This window comes from Rhineura floridana, chromosome 6 (genome assembly GCF_030035675.1).
Source record: "Rhineura floridana isolate rRhiFlo1 chromosome 6, rRhiFlo1.hap2, whole genome shotgun sequence".
Taxonomy (NCBI): Eukaryota; Metazoa; Chordata; class Lepidosauria; order Squamata; family Rhineuridae; genus Rhineura; species Rhineura floridana.
In genome coordinates, this window is record NC_084485.1 from 69,096,044 (window position 1) to 69,113,483 (window position 17,440).

Genomic DNA, 17,440 nt, shown 5'->3' on the forward strand with positions numbered 1-17,440 from the left:
TCGAATGAATGCAAAATAAAGTTTAATTTCTTTTGACTTTAGCAGTGCTGTGTTACTCAATATCTACACTACACTACTGCTGTTTCGGATGGAGTAGACCAGGGGTAGTTAACCTGTGGCCCTCCACAAGCTGTCGGGGCTGCAACTCCTCCCTTCATCCCTGATCACTGACCATGCTGATTGGTGCTGATGAGAGTCCAACTACATCTGGAGACCACAGGCTAGTCATCTCTGCAGTAGATCAACTACCTGAAAAAGGAGGGTAGAATCATCTGCTAGGCTAGAGTTTCACATAAACTATGAAGTGTACATCAGCACTGAAGAGAGTGTGCCTATATTATAGACATACACTGGGCCAAACTAGACAGTTCAAGAAATGTGTGATTGCATTTTACATATCTTATGTCCGGATTTTTTAAGCACTAGCAGGGAGGGGGGAGTGTATTACAATCAGAATGGGGATTTCGTTTTTGGTACCAGATTCCTAACTTGGTATCAGTGAAATACTATTATTCTATTATAAAACTATTATAAAACAGGGTAGAGAAATACAGAGAGAGATTTTATGCCAGACCAATGTCTCCAGAGCAAAGAAATGATGTATTTCATTGTAGTAAATGGTGATGGTATTTTCCCATCTGGGAGCTTAACAAAGAGCTCTATATTTAATTGTTGATCCTGTGCCCAAAAATGGCCTCAGTATTGCCAGCGAGGCCCAGAAGCCAAACAGATACCAGTCACATTTCACATCCACCTCCTGCCACATGGATTGTTCTCTCCTACCCCCCAAAAGAGGTTTTCTTCATGTAGGATTTAAGGAGTTTGCTCATGGTCACCAGATGCACTCAGGATGGAGAAAAAGCAGAGCTGAGGGTTAGTATACTATATATGATTGCTCGCTCTGTGAAGCTTCAGGCTGGACAGAGCCTCTCTCCTCCTAAACCTCACTCTCCCCATATCATCTAACGATGGCAGGCAAACCCCTCCTAAAGGTATAGAATTACACTGTTCTGAGAAGCATTTTAGGGCTGCTTTCATACGAGGCATTTAGTGTGGAATCACCAACAGTTGTTCACTCGTGTTCAGGGATGGGGGTGGTCCATACGACATGTAATTTGCAACCCTCCTGTATTTTTCCAATGCCTTTTTCTCTCTCCTTATAACAGAAAGTCTGACTTTTTTGAAAGAAGTAGCAGAATCTTTACATATATCATGCCCTTAATACTACTGTTCCATCTTATCAAAGAGGTGTAGTTTTCACTTGGGTAATTATGTATAATTGGGGGAAGCCATAACTTAAAGTGGAACAATAGTGGAATAAATGTATAGTGTGAATGTGGCCTAAGGCATACCCATCCAAACAAAACATTCTCCCCTGGGGTGCAAAACAAAGTAGCCAGGGAGGGCAGCACAGGCTGCTTCACATGCCAAGTACAAACACAGTATTCTCTCTCTCTCTCTCTCTCTCTCTCTCTCTCACACACACACACACACACACAAAACATCGTCTTTCACCTCCACATTTCTTCAACTCCATTCTGCCTACTGCTGCCTCCTTTTCCTCCTTGTTCCTGCCGTCCAGCTCCTTTATCCCTCCACTCCATTCTTCACCACCACCGTCCATTTTTTAAAACTGTTTTCTCCACCCCACCCGCCTCACTCTCCACCTCCTCCCTCATTACTTTCTGAACACCCACAGAGCATGAGGGAAGAGCTATGCTGCACAGAAACCCAGTTTGAGGCACCTGATTTTCATCCACGAACCAGAGGAGAAGACTTCCCCCGCTCCCCTCCCAGTAACGCCCACAAGTAATGCTGGAAACATTACACCTCAAAAGTAATAAAATTACTCCTCATTCTATTACAGTCAAAATGTAAAGAAATTACCCAGTCATAATTTAGTACTTTTTTTGAGGAGCAAGTAATTAATTTTTCCAGCTAATTACTTCCAAGCTTTGAATTAATGTCACCTGGAGAAGGAAGTGGGGATGAGTGTGCTTACCTAGTCCCTTCTATCTCCATTTTCCTCCACAAGCTGGATGGCAACCATCTGCAGCAGAGATCCTGCTCTACTTGTATAGGCTCCTTGCATGTTTTAGAACCCTGATTTTCCAGGATTTGAAACTGCACAGTCTACATGAGTAGAGCAAGACCCCCACTGGAGACAGTCACATGCTATGTTAATCACATGGCGAAACAAACACCCAAAGAAAGCTTCTGTTACCTACCCTATAAGATTTTAATTGGCCGAGAGAGGGTGAAGAGAAAGATACACAGGACATCCCAGAGGGTCTGTTAAAATGTTAAAACAGGAAAAGAAATTCTCAAAACATATGCCTGCCTACTAAAGTAGTCCAGCCAAGTAATATGTGTGAATCATAGAAAAAATCAAGACCTTTGCATTTAAAAGTATTACTGAGACCTTTTGCATAACAACTATATACTGAGTTGTAAGCTGTTATTAAAACAGAGAGGTAAGGTCATATATACATTCTATTTGAAAATTTCATCTATGAACTACAACAAATTTCTGAAAGCTAATAGAATAGAAAACTAATTTATTGAAGTAACATCTGGTGTATTTAGTGGCACCAAATTTATTACAGGGCCAAGTACGAGTGAAGTAAATAAGTGACAAAAAGGATAAATCTTTGAACTAATGAGCCTCACAACAGACTTTGTGAGACAACACAGCAAGCAGGACAATGAGCACCTCTACAGCGGGTTTACAGCTTCTGTTGTCAATGGTGATACAGCCATGCTCTTTCATTAGACTATCTGCCAAAGTCCTTTAGATGCCCAATGGGAGTGCTTAAGTTCACAAACACTAGACAAAAATAAGAAAGAAAGATTTGTCACCTGCTGAAAATGTTTTGTTTCACCCAGCATTTTTGGATAATTAATTTGATTCAGTGTAAGTCATTTGTTCTGTATTTTATGATCTTATAATTTTATGATGTTTTAATTATTTTATACCACCATTATATTTTTATTGATATTGGCAGTTATAAATATTCTTATAAATAAAATCTGGCTTGTTAACACTTATGTAATACAGATGACAAACAGTTCCACATCCATTCCAAAGGACTCTGAGACACACACCCAGACCAGCATTCTTCGACACGTCATTTTTTCCTTTGCTGTTCCATTATGTATCTTCATGTACTTCCCTAAAATGCATGCTTTTTGATAAAGTACATGCTTTGCATGCATATGGGTGCAGGCTCAATCCCTTGCATTTTCTGGTAAGGTTGGAAAAGACCACAGTCTGAAAATCTGGAGAGCTGCTGCCAGTCACTGTCAACATCACTGAACTAAATGGATCAGTTGTCTGACTTGGAAGAAGACGGCTTCCTATGCTCCCAATGGAACTGGAATGCTTAGGTTTTTTTCTAAAATGCCACTGAATTTTTATTAGCTGCACACATACAGAGCATTAGTATAATACAGAGGCTAAACTTCTGGGCTTTGAAGTGGAATCCCCTATTCAAACTCCCCTTATCCAAGATGCTTCACAGGTGGCTTTAGGCAAGTCAATATTATTTGCGCTAAACTACCTCACCAGGTTAAGATCCTCCGTGGCACAGAGTGGTAAGCGGCGGTAATGCAGCCGAAAGCTCTGCTCACGGCCGGAGTTCGATTCCAACAGAAGGAGGAAGTCGAATCTCCGGTAAAAGGGGTCGAGGTCCACTCAGCCATCCATCCATCCATCCATCCATCCATCCGTGGTCGGTAAAATGAGTACCCAGGTAAAGAAAGGCCGGGGAAGGAACTGGCAATCCCACCCCATATATACGGTCTGCCTAGTAAACATCGCAAGACGTCACCCTAAGAGTCGGAAACGACTTGCACTACAAGTGTGGGGACACCTTTACCTTTTTACCTCACCAGGCTGTGGTGAGACATGCCAATCGGAGTTCCTTGATGGACGTGCAAAATGCACACATAATAAAAATTAAGTGATATCCAATTCTCCAGTGGACCCCTGGAGTGTCTCAATTTGCACAAGATAAAACATCTGTGTGGGGATTCGAACCCTGGTCTCCCAGGTCATAGTCCAACACTGACCCAGGGAAGGGGCAGGGAGGGGAGGAGATTGGGTGGGTGAGCACTGGGCAAAAGGGAAGCCCCTTTCCTTTCCAAAAGGAAAACATTGTGAACAGTATTATTCTTTTTTAGGCTTTCCCCCACCTTTTTATTCTACAGCAGGCACATATAGCCTCCCACCCAAATTTCAACCAAAGCTTTCCCTAGCCACATCCACACCAGGCCTTTATTTCACTTTGGACAGTCATGGCTTCTCTCAAAGAATCCTAGGAAGTGTAGTTAGTGAAGGGTGCTGAGAGTTGCTAGGAGACGCCCTGTTCCCCTCACAGAGCTTCAGTCAGAGCGACTAACTGTTAAACCACTCTGGCCAGTGGACCTCTGTCAGGAGAATAGCAATCTCCTCTCAGCACCCTTCCCAAACTACACTTCCCAGGATTCTCTGAGGGAAGCCATGACTGTCTCAAGTGAAATCAAAGTCTGGTGTGGGTGTGGCCCCCTGATTAGGCAAGCCCAGCAGCTGTGAGTCTGGCATTTAGAATTCTGACACTTGGTTCTTACTGAGCATGCCCCGCGTTATCATAGGCTGCCAGCCAAAATTTATTAAATCAAAAATCAGCCAGGTATTTTTTTACCTTTTAAACTGCAGAAGATGAAGCTCAGAGTATGGGGCAAGGTCAGTATTAGGATTACAGGTACTCTGTGAATATGGCTGATTTTTAATGAATTTCAACAGATTATGAGAACTCTCACGAGAAAAGAGTCCAAAAGGGCTTTGGGGTTTTTTCCTCTCTTTTTAGACTTTGAACTCTCTATTCTGTCTGACTGTTTTGTGTATCGCCATGAAAATTGAGAGGGTTGTTAAGCAAGCGTTTCTGAGTTCAGAACTATAAATTTGTAAGGTTTTGTTTTGAAATGAGCTTATGGGAAGCATCAGAATGGCATGGGGGTATTTTCAATTTAACATTGCGGAATGTGAAAAACCCACGCTGGCTATAGTATACAGCCACTCTCGTGGCTGTATAATTATTCACTAATAGGCAAAAAATCTTGCGGTTTAAGAGTGTACCTATAGCCCACAGCTATTTCTATCAAACTTTAAAAAGCAGGGAAATTGGGCAGCTATAGTGAATGCACCAGGGAAGCAGGAGACCTGAACTCCTCTCTGAGATATTGGATTGCCCTACAAATTGGTCAAAATGCAAACACCATTTGAGTTGGTCTTTCACAGTCCAATTCGCTTCCTGTGTAGCTTGGAAAAATTTGGTAACATGTGCCTCTCAGCATATGGTGAGTGGTGGCAACACCTGACATCTCCAAAGATAGAGGATTATATTTTTGTATGTTTGTTGGTGTTCTTCTTACTTTGCCTCTTTTCTGTGTTACTACTGTTTCTACAGAGAATCTAAACTAGAAAATTTTATTTTCCTCATTATTCATCCCAGAAGTCTGTGTCAAATTTATTTTTATTAATTTCAAAGCCTTTTTATTGGTCAGTGTCATATGACAGTGAAGACAGCCTTTTGTGTTTCAAATTGGAGGTTTTGTTCTATTTCTATTTTGGGTGCATTAACAGTGGGATCTAAAACTGTAGTTTGATGTAAAATCAGACTTATTCCAATCTGTTGCTCCTTCAGCAATGACTCTAGCTGTTGGGAAAAAGAGGATGCATGTTTGCATCCTGCTATGTTTAAACCACTTCATTTAAGGCAAGGTGGGCATGGTCAATTAAAAACATAGAGCACACCTAGCATTTTGCTAGAATATATTTCACCTCCCACTGTTTTATCTTATACAAACTGACACACTCCTGAGGTCCACTGGAGCCTATTCTGCAGAAGTCAGTGCCATTATTATGTTTGGAGTTTTTTTTACTGTAAACTTTGCAAAGTGTTGCTGTACTTCACATATTCACAGAAATAGAAACAAAAGAAAATGATTTCCTATAGGAAACTTCACTAAAATTGCAAAGGAAATCAGACATATTCAAAGTGACCATCTGAACTATATCAACTGTCTTAATAATGTTGCTTCCTCTCTGCTAAAACAAGATCAACACAGAACATGCCTTCTTTCTATTCTTTGGGCTGATTGCAGGTGTTGCCACCACTCACCATATGCTGAGAGGCACATGTTACCAAATTTTTCCAAGCTACACAGGAAGCGGATTGGACTGTGAAAGACCAACTCAAATGGTGTTTGTATTTTGACCAATTTGTAGGGCAGTCCAGTATCTCACAGAGGAGTTCAGGTCTCCTGCTCCCCTGGTGCATTCACTATAGCTGCCCAATTTCCCTGCCTTTTAAAGTTTGATAGAAATAGCTGTGGGCTATAGGTACATTCTTAAACCGCAAGGTGTTTTTGCCTATTAGTGAATTTCCCTGCTTTTTAATCCGGGAGGTAAGAGATGGGATCCTGTGCAAGTTAGCACTAGCAGTAACAGAAATAGTTCAGCACTGTATTTTAAATGTCATATTACCATCAAGAATGCCTTTACTTTTACAAGAGGGTCATGGCTTAGTGGCAGAGAACATGCTTTGCATGCAAAAGTCCCCACATTTAATATCCAGCATCTCCAATTAGGGCTGGGAGAGATCCTTATCTGAAACCTTGTCAGTCAGTACTGAGCTAGGGACATCTATTGTTATAGGAGAAGGCATTAAAAAGGATCTTATTCTCAACCCAGCAGCAAAAAAAGAAGGAGGGGCATGGCTGCGACTATCATGAAGAGACCCTGCACTTTTTAATTTGCTACTGCACTACTGGTCACAAACAGAAAAAACCCCTGGCCACCTCATTAGTGTAATATGGTATTACACTAACTGCAAATGTTTGATGCCCCTGCAAATGTTCGATGAAGACCTTCTGTTTTCTGCAAAAGATGAAGAGGAAAATGCCTCTTCCCTATATAGCAAAGGCTTTCACAAAAGTGGAAAGAAGTGACCAACACAGCACTAATTTCAAATGGGGGCTTCAACACAGGACTAATTTCAGATAGTGAGTGAGTGAGTGAAAGAGATTTAAGATTAAACAACCAAGAGCTAAATTCAAGATTAAAGTGTTAAAAACAAAGAGTCGCATCAAATCTCAAAATAACTACAGCAATGTTATGAGCACAGGTCAAACAGCCACACACACTTCAAACAAAAAGTATTTGAGCGTTTGTCATTTATAAACCCATTTAAGGATTTATACCACCAGCATCAATCCAAACACAAGAAGCCTCTATTTTTCTCCCATGAGTGAGAAAGCAATGATCCCTCCACTCATTGCTGCCCTGGGCTCCTTCTGGGAGTAATAGTGGGATATAAATTTAATAAATTAAAGAAATAAATGCTACTGCTACAGTCAATTTAAAAGTTCTTTTCAAAAAAGAAAAAGAAAAAACACAAAACCAAGAGACTGAACAACACTGGACTACACTTCAGGGTTGTCATACACAACTCCCTCTCAGCCCCCCCCCCAAATATCTGTACAGCCACACTAGGCTACTTTGCAGGGCTGATGTAACCTATGCATTTTGTGTGTGTGTGTGCGTGAGGGGGAGAGAGAGAGTAAGAGTGATATAGATATATAGATATATATTTAACAACCAAGAGCTAGATTCAGGATTAAAGTATTACAAACAAAGAGTCTCATACAATCTCAAAATAACTCATTTATAAACCCATTTGAGGATAGGGGCTGGCAGGGCAGTTGAGCCAGTGGAAAGAGCAGGCTGCGGGAGACAGCAGGGATGGGAACACACACATCACCGTCACTCACCTCCATTCTGCTGCTGCGTTCTCCGTCATCCTTGCCCTCTGGCTTTCTCCCTCCACCGGCCATTTTTTTCCTCTCTCTCGTGCTTCCTCACACAGAGCACGAGGGAAGAGCACGCTCAGCAGAAGGCCAGTGTGAGTCACATGTCTGTTGCCCATCAATCACAGGAGCAAACCTCCCCTGCTTCCTCCAAGTAACTGGAAGGGGAGAGGGGAGTGAAACGAAGTAACTCCTGGTTTCTACTGCGCCTGAGTGACGTTATCACCCACGGTAATGCATTTTTTAATCTATTAATTAAAAACAAACCATGCCGTTTTTTTACTTTAAAAATATTGAAGATGAAAGTCTGTGTTTGGGGCAAGCTCAGGGATTTGATTAGAGATACCTTACAGTCATTGCCGAGTTTTAATGAATTTCAACAGATTATGCGAATTTCTCAAGAAAAAAGTCCAAATGGCTTCTTGTTTTTTTCTCTCCCATTTTTCACTTTAACCTGTGGATTCTCCGTGGGGGGGTTGTGTATCACCAAGAAAACTTTCAGAGTTGTAGAGCGAGCGATTCTGAATCCAACAGTATAAGACTTTAAGTTTTTGTTTTGAAGTGGGACTATACAAAGCACCAGAAAGGTGTGTGTGTGTGGGTATTTTCATTTAACATGGTAGAATGCGAAAAATCCCTACTGACTATAGTATACAGCCACTCTCATGGCTGTATAATTTAGATCTATTAGTCACTTGACACCTGAAGCTCTTGAAGCGACTTACAACAATGTTAAAACAAAAACATGTATCTATCTAATCTAACTATATAATATTGTCCTAAGCTATCATGCTGCCATGCAGCATCATGTGAAGGCAAGGTGGCAGGGCGGCAAGGATGGCTGGTAGGGGTGGGCAACCAAGTGAACAGCCTAGGCATGCTACATGGAGCTGCACAGTGGCACAGTTTGTTGAGGGGAAAGTGGCAGTGCAGGGCAGTGGAGGGAGCAATGATGCAGTACAGGAACAGATGAGGAGCACTAGGGAGGCAGTCAGAGCGCACCAACAGCTAGAGGCATTGAGGGATATTGTGAGGAGGGGTTAGCAAGGGGAGTAGGGTGTCTGGGGGGCAATTGCAAGTTTCTGTGGGAGCACATTTGCAAGTGTGTGTTTTGGAGTTCCTGTGGATGTGTCCTTGTGGGTGTGTTTGGGAGTGCCTGGCATGTGTGTGCGCATGCGTTTGGAGTGCCTCGGGTGTTTGGGGGTGCCTGGTGTATGTGTGTATTTGGGGGTGGTTAGTGAAGCAAGTAGGGGGGCAGAGCTCCCCTAGTCATACTATAAAAACAAAACCATAAAACACCCCCATACAGCCACAGGAAGCTTTGGCAGCATACTAATAACAGACAACATCATCTGAGTCTATCAAATGCATGGAGGGAAAATACGTTTTTACCTGGTGCCAAAAAGATGTCAATGAAGGCACAAGGCAGACCTCACTGGGGAGTATATTCCACAGATGGGAGCCACAAATGAAAAGGCCACTGACTCACCTCATCTAGTCTACCACCCTGTTCTCACAGTGGCCAACCACAGTCCTGGAAACACAGCTTGTTATTGTGTTTTCATGTGCTTGGCTCTGCTGAGACTTAGAAATTCTAACTTCTAAGCCATCTTATACTTCAGTGAATGCCCCACAGCGCATAGCTCTGCTATAAAACTTAAATCCAGGGATCCACATATTGTGTCCCAGCTTGGTAGTCATAAATTATTTCTACTAGCCAGTGAAATACAATAAAAGTCTGCCTGAGCACATGCAGAACGCCTTTCCATTTCTACTGAGAAGTACAGCTCCTGCTGCTTTTGCTGCTATACTATCATATGAACAATCACGGGGCCAGGCTGCAAGAAATCACAACAGAACAGTCATCTGGTCCCTGAGCATTCTTACTAGCCAAAATTTAAAAAAAATCCTCACCAATGGCTTGCAAGGGGTTTTGTAGAAGACTGCTTAAACCCTGTTTACTATCTCACACCTTTATATATGTCTAAAAATAACAACGTTTAAAAGATTGTTTGTTTTTGTTGCATTCCACTGTGAATGAAAACACCATGATTAAATTTAGAAGCTATTCTACAGAACATGGGGATTCAATCCAGATACTCAATGTCACAACAATGCTCAGACCCAATGCACTGATTAAGATAGTAAGAGATCATTCTTTCTCCAAATCATAGGTATATGGATGACGTGGGCCAAAATATTAGTCACCCTAGTGTTGTGGGCTTTCCTCCTTTCCTCATTTAATCTGGCAGTTGGTGCAAACAGGGAAGTAAAATGACTTAAGCACATCAAAATTCCACTGAAAAGAAAATCAACCAACATTGCCCTACAGTAAAAACAGCTGCAATTCAGCTGTGAGTCATACTTCACAATGAGACCCTCACATAGAATATCTTCAGCACCCCAAGTTCCCTCCAAATCTTAAATGCAGCCAACATGCTACAGGTTGAATATCCAAAGTAATCCAAGTAATCAGCCCTTTCTTGGCTCTCCTCCCAGCTCTGTCATTGCACCTTCGTCCTGAATTTCTGACTTGTCATGTCCTTTTATTATTACTGTTCTAATGCTAGACTGGCACGTGACAGCCTTTGTTTTTCCATCCTTGGCCCACCCCACTCCAACTTTGCCACAGACTTACTATTCCACCTTGGGAGGGGCTGTAGTTCCGCAACACAGAATGAAATGTGTGAGGCTCCTTGTTCAGTACCTGGAAACTCCAGCTGAAAGATCTCAAGAGAGCCCAGGTGGGGAAGATCTCAGGTGGGGGGAAGGTGAATATACCAACTGTGGAGCTGACACTATATGAAGGCAGTTCCTTGTTATCATTCTGCAGTACATGCACACATGCTCACTGCTGCTTTCAGGCTTCTATCCTCCCTGCACAGGGAGTGGTGTTAGGTAGGGCTGAGCTGCGCCATTTGAAGCATTAGCTGTCAGCTAGCCTGCATTTGTGCCAGGCTGAACTGAGACCACTCAAAACTCCTTTTGCAGCATGTTTAAAGAGAAAGGAGATTGCCTTTTGCTGCTGAACAAAATCAAGTTGTAGAGCAACTCTTCTCTAGGCTTCATTAAAGGCAGCCCACAACTAAAATGCAGCACATAGGTCTGAGACCATGGATGAAGAACCTGTGGCCCTCCAGATACAATACCCATCAGCTCCAGTTGGCATGTCTAAGGGGCAGGGATGAGGGGAGCTGATGTCCAGCAATCTCTGGAGGGCTCCAGATTCTCCCCATGAGAGGGAATCATGGCTGCAGAGACAGGCAGACACACACACACATATATATGTAAGGAAAATGGGAAGGGCAGCAATGGGAGAAAGGAAAATAATTTTACCCATGCTATCCCTTCCCCAGCAACAATTCACACTGCCCCCCCCCCCAAAAATTAGGTTGTGCTTTTCCCCCCACCTGTCAGCAGACTGGCAAAAAGTCAAGACAGAGTTGCCTTGGTGTTAATGGGGAAGGGGGAGAGCAGGGGGGTGCTTCCATCTGCTATAGCCATTTGGCGTCCCTGTGTGAAACTGCAGGAGTTCTGCACAGCTACTCTGGTGTCAGCTGCTGGGGGGGGAGAGAGAAAGAGTGAAAGAAAGGGGAGATCTCTGGTGAGTGAGGAAAATACCATTGAAAGACATCGCCCCCCCACCGCATCTAATTACATGAATATGCATGTCTCCTCAGAAGTAACCCCAATGAGTTAAATGGGACTTTCATCTAGATAAGTGTGCAGAGGATTGCAACCTTGGGTCTTTTTGTTTGGGGAACATCATCTCTCAAATTGTAACTTCAGGATGTTGCTATTGCTTCTAAGCCCCCGCCCCATATCTTTGCCCCATGTGTTTGAAAGCAGCCTCACTAGCTCCAGATAAAGAAGCATGGGAGGACTTTGAATCTATCACAGCCCCTGCGTGCCACAGAAGGAGAATGCTACTTGAAAATCAAAAGCATGACTACCTAACACAATACACACACATGTACCTTTCCCCTGTTGTCTGTTGCCTCAAAGAATACCGCTTCTCTTTGTCTTTTGGACAGGCACTCACGATTGCTTAACGCGGATTACTGCATAACTCTCAAAATCAGGGGAGTTAAATTAAGGGTGGGACAATATCGTGTTACTCCTTCCCTCCTCCTCCAACGCGAGCTAAAAGGAGAAGTGGATTTTCGACTCCAGGTGGCTGTAAATACAAGATTGTAGGGAACAGGGGGGGTATTAATTCCTGCTATCGTGTGTGTTTGTGTGGCATTAGTAACGGGGGGAAGGGGAGAGAGACACATAAGAGTGGATTGGGGCATTGGATGGGTGCGGAAACCACATTCCCCCGACTGTACGGGTTCATTTAAGCTGCAGAACAAGTTACACAAGCGTGCCCTTTCTCCTATTTTCTTCCTCTCCCCTCACCCCCGCTACGCGGGAATCGCCCCAACTTGCTCCCACCTCAGGCAGGCAGGCCCGCTGCAGCCCTTTACGAACACTGCGCGGGATTCGACAGAACCATGCGGTATCCATTCCTGTCGCCCTTGGCCAACCCACGCAGCGAGGGCTCGGAGTCTCCTTCCGCCGCCGCCTTCCCCCCTCCCGCAGGAAGCCCCCCCTCTTCCCGGCAGATCTCCGCAGTGGCAGAACATTCCTCCGCACGCCCCACTTTGCAACACATGTTGCCAAACACTTGAAAGACTTCCTGGCTAGGACTGACCGCGAATAGGGCCTCCATAGGGAGAAGACGGCTGGGCTCCGTCCTGCCGCGCCCCTTGGAGGCGACTGGTTAGCTGGCACTTTTCAAGCTTCCTCCCCCCCCCTCTTCTTCTGCATCTGTCCGCCTGGCTTCCAAGCAGTCCGTTTGTCAGCGCGGAACAGGAGCCCCTGCCGCGAAACAAGGAGAAGGAGGAGGGGCTGAGCCTCCCCTTTTCAAACTCAGCGTCTAAACGGCCTTCCTCGGTGACACACAGACCCAGTATTGTGCTCCCGACCTGATAAATAATCAGGTTACTGTGCTAATGCCCAGGAGGCTGTACACAGCGCAGCACGCTAAATACTCTTTCCGGGATAATAAACTGCACTTACCTCCCACTCTGCTTGCTTACTATCTTTCTTTCAGTAATGGCCACCAGCTTGGATGGCTTTAAAAGATTAGACAAATTCATGAAGGACAGGGCTATCAATGGCTACTAGCCGTGATGGCTGTGCTGTGCCACCCTAGTCAGAGGCAGCATGCTTCTGAAAACCAGTTGCCGGAAGCCTCAGGAGGGGAGAGTGTTCTTGCACTCGGGTCCTGCTTGCGGGCTTCCCCCAGGCACCTGGTTGGCCACTGTGAGAACAGGATGCTGGACTAGATGGGCCACTGGCCTGATCCAGCAGGCTCTTCTTATGTTCTCTCCCCATACACACAACCACCCATTATTATTATTTTTTAAAAAATAGGCTAAATACCACCCAGGGGCTCTACATTGGGTTCCCGATGCACAAGGCGCTATCCATGAAGCGCGGTGTCAGCAGAGTCCATGGTGCACACGCCTAACGCCGCGTGTTTTGCTACTAGCAAGATATCGAGACTTCCCCCCCCCGCCCCCGTTTTCTTTCTCCTTTTACTCCCCCCCTGTTCCGTTGACCGAATCCATCTCTCCCCACTGGCAAAATCGCTTTGCTTAAGGAATTCAGCCTTTCTTCTCCCCGTCTAAACCACCACCTTTCCTAACAGAGCAGTGTTGTAATGTTGGGGGTGTAGACTTGAAACGGCGACTCAACAAGATAAACCTATCGCGGTTATACTCCCTGCCAACATTTCTGCATGCAACGAGCAAGGGTAGAAGGATTTTTTTCAAAGTTCAATTTCGACATCCGAGGGGAAAAAATAAAAATAAAGGCTGGGAAACGAGATATTCAGCACTCTGCTTCATCTCTGATCTGTTTTTAAGCTGTCTATGAGTAAGCCACCAAACCCATCGAGCAACCATATTACAGTTGCAAGCAAAAAGCATCAAACAGGCATTCAACTTCAGTCATACCATCTAGCTACACACGCCAGGACCAACAATCCATCAGTTCTCCCCTTTTCCCTTGCACAATTATATACTCTTTCTTTAAAAATTAAAACAAAACCAACTAACTAGACTCAATGAACTCCCTGAATTTTCCACAGCTAATTATACCCAGACAAACTCTGAAACACTCCCCTCCTTAAGGCTGTTCAGAGAGAGAAAGAGAGAGAAACCGGGCGGAGAATATTTCAGAAAAATATCTTCTAGTCGCCTTGAGATTCCCAGCTACAGGGATGGTTCAACTAAACTCCGCTTTACCCCACCCAAATCTGCCTCCGTGCTCCTTCTCCTCTTCTCTCAAGTTTGCTTCCTGCAAGAATAAGCACCAGTTCTGCAGGCACGGAAAATGTTTGCAACAGTTTTCCATTCTCTGCCTGGTTCCTCAGCCAGAGAGGAGGGTGGCGGAGTCCCATCGCCAGCCCCTGAACATGAGCAAAAAAAGAAGATCTGGCTTACTTTTGTGCCCTTCTCACAGGAAAAGAGAAGCAGCGAAGGGTTTCCTTCAGAGGAGCAAGTTGACACAAAGCACCCGCCCAGCCACTCCAAGTTTGCGGCTTCGGTTCTGCCGTAGCGGCTGCTGCCTCCACCTCCTCCTCGTCCGTCCCCGCGACAGCGTGTCCAAAGCGAGCGAGCAGAGCAACGGCTTTGTGCGACCGAGGCAATTCATATGCTGCGGCTGCTCCTGCTGATTTCCCTCCGCCACAGCAAGCAAGTCTTCCACAGACTGGGAAAACCCATTGGATTTCCACGGGGGGAGGAGGGGGGAGGTCTGGGAGGAGGGGGGGGAATCCTGGAAAGCTTGATTTCTGATCCTGCCGCCGGTTCCTTTCTCTCGCTTTTTCCGAAGTTTGGCGCAAGCCAAGAGGCCGGAGGTAGGTGGGGAAATGGCCTGTCCTGACTAAGGCTCAGGGTTCTTAAAAATCTATGCGGCTAGGGGTAACGAATCTGTAAAAACGTGGGTCTCTCTGCGATCTCCCCCTCCCCTGCCTCCCTTTTTCAATCCAGCCGTTTGCAAGTTGAGTCCCTCCTGCGCTGAGCAGAGAGAGCTTAAGAAAATGCTCGTCATGGCAACGCCACTGCCTAGCCCTGCCAGACTCACCAGGAGGAGGGACTCTCTTTAAGGTAGTTTCACATTCAACAGGCCAGGCCCTGCCGGCTTGGTAATTTTAAGGGGGAGAAAGGGAGATGCGTTCCCTGGAGATCGCCGGAGGGTTTTGCTTTCACATAACCCCTCTCTGCATGCAAGGACAGAGAGATAAAACTCGGGACAGGATCAGTTGAGTGCTAGCTGGGAATGGAGAGAACTGGATATGCCGGGCTGTGTTCTGTTTGCTTTTTTTGTTTGTGCATGTGCCGACGCTGCAGGCGATAACTAAGCACCGCTGTTTTTGAAAAGGCAGCTTTAGAAAAAAAGGATCTTCTGCTTCTCCCCACGCCCCCCCCCCGTTCATGCTTGCCGGACCATCTAACTTAGTTAGCCAGCAAATAAAATATGATTGCAGTAAAAAGTGATTTAAGAACATAAAACAATATTTTTAAAAGTTGCAAAAGTTTTATTATTTCTACAATATTTTGGAAACAGCAATGTGAGCCTTACAACTATTCTTGCAGTGCTGGTCATTGACCGTAATAATAAATGATTGATTGATTGATTGACTACTCTTGCACTGTAAAGTAGACCAGCCACCTGCAACAATTGGCCCAATTGCTGGAGAAAAACACCCATCAGCCAGGCTTCAGTCCTTTCTTCCTCTTCTCAGAATGCTTCTAGGAGGCAGGTAAGTGTTTTGGTTCCATTTTGTAGACAAACTATTGAATCACACATAAACTTAACACCCTAATTGACCAAATTAGTTTTAGTTGGGATGCACTACTAAATCATAATTCCATGCTTTGAAAATTATGGCAACCTGTACTCTTTCTGTTAATGTAATGGGTAAAAAACTCCAGGCAAAGGGGTTCCTTGCATTCCTCCCTTTCAGAAAGGATTATCCTTGCATGATGCAGTAGTGCTGAGGCATATCCTAGAGTCAAATGTAGGGCCATATGTTTGTGGCTGATCTTAAGTTTAACACACATGTGAAAATAAGGGCTAGCTGGTACTTGCTTGCCCATCACTTGATGGCTACAACATCAAGTAACGATGGCTTGCATGTGTGCATCAGGTAACACAAATATAACATTACAAACAGATCTCCTCACATCAAACACATTGTTTTTCCACACATTCAGCTACTAGTCATCTAGTGCAGAGAAATAAAGTGATGCATCTGCATTGTTAATTTATTTATTAAATGTATTAGTTGCTTGTTACCTAAAAGGTCTCCAAGCAGTTGAAAACAGATACATAAATACATCGTTAAATTTAGACATAGCTCTGTCCTCCAATACCTCACCGTTGTTCCCGGATCCCCCAGCATCTGCTGCTGCTAGCAGCCACCTCATTCTGCCTAATGGTAGGGCCAGCCATGGTTTCAAGTATATCTTCTAAAAGGTAAGATGTGAGATAGCTCTTTTTAATCACCTTTGCCTCCAGGGTTTTCAGCTTCAGGTAAGAGACAGCATAGGTTGCAGGGTTGGGAATGGTTGGGGGGGATACTGGTGCAGCTGTGGTTGGGCCAAAAGCCCAGGACCCTGCAGTTCACCCTCCACCCACCAGCAGAGAGCTAAAAAGAAGGTACCTGATGAGTGCATGAGTGGTGATGGCAGCTGCAACTATAAAGGTGGAGCTGCTTCTGTTGCTTCCTTCCCACTGCCAGCCCTGGCTGATTACCTAGGACAGCTGTTGTGTAGAAAGCAGAAGTGGCTCTCCAAGTAGGTTGGAGGTGCTAGGCTAGCTTCCTAGCAGATGGGTCACAGTTGCTTATGGGGAGGGAGAAGAGAAGGGTTGAAGAGGTGGGGAGATGGGCGTGGTGTAACTGCACTGGCAGAGCCAATCCGGTGCTTTTGCTGGGGCATTTCCACTGCATCAACCTCTCTACCACCTTTCCCCTCCCACCTGTTAAGCAACAGTCTGAATCCCACCTGCTGGGAAACTAGATCACCACAGCAGAACACCTATGTCAGGGGTGGGGGACTCAGGCCTGGGAGCCAAAGCAAACCCCCCTCTCTCTATTTGACTTTTGGGACTCTTTCCCAGGCCATACATGCACATATCCCTGCTTTGCACCTTCCTTGAGTGTTTTTGCCTGGATGGAGGCGTGTATGCATAAACCTCTAGTTTTTGTATGGCTAGAATGTAGGCTGTTGAACAAAGATAAGATTCATAACCAGGGCCCCACCCACATTTGCCTCTGGCCATTCCCACCACTAGTATGTGGCCCCCCAAAAGATTGCCTGTGAAGGAATGATGCCCTCTGGCTGAAAAAGGTCCTCCACCCAGCAACAGACAAGTCCTTTCATTTCCACTCCATGAGTCATCCAAGCCCTAAGAGGCAATATATCTCCTTATGTATCATCACATTCTCCAGTATAGACCCAAACGACCCATTTTCTCAGTACCATCCATATGCCACATTCAGACAGCAAGAGCACACATAGAGTAATCCTTAGCA

General features: G+C 44.8%; 1 protein-coding gene across 10 annotated transcripts in view; it reads right to left on the minus strand.

Annotated features, from left to right (window-relative positions):
• The window catches only part of ATP2B4 (ATPase plasma membrane Ca2+ transporting 4), a 184,737-nt gene extending 169,771 nt beyond the window's left edge, over positions 1–14,966 (minus strand). For 2 of the 10 annotated variants that reach the window (XM_061632235.1, XM_061632238.1), the window contains exon 1: positions 14,343–14,963. The gene's annotated coding sequence lies outside the window, so the exon portion shown is untranslated. Of the gene's footprint in view, positions 1–11,825; positions 12,026–12,285; positions 12,306–12,544; positions 12,847–12,912; positions 13,037–14,342 lie in introns of those variants that run through there. The other 8 variants (XM_061632243.1, XM_061632242.1, XM_061632236.1 and 5 more) reach the window with 7 other exon arrangements.
• Between the last annotated feature and the right edge of the window lie 2,474 nt (positions 14,967–17,440).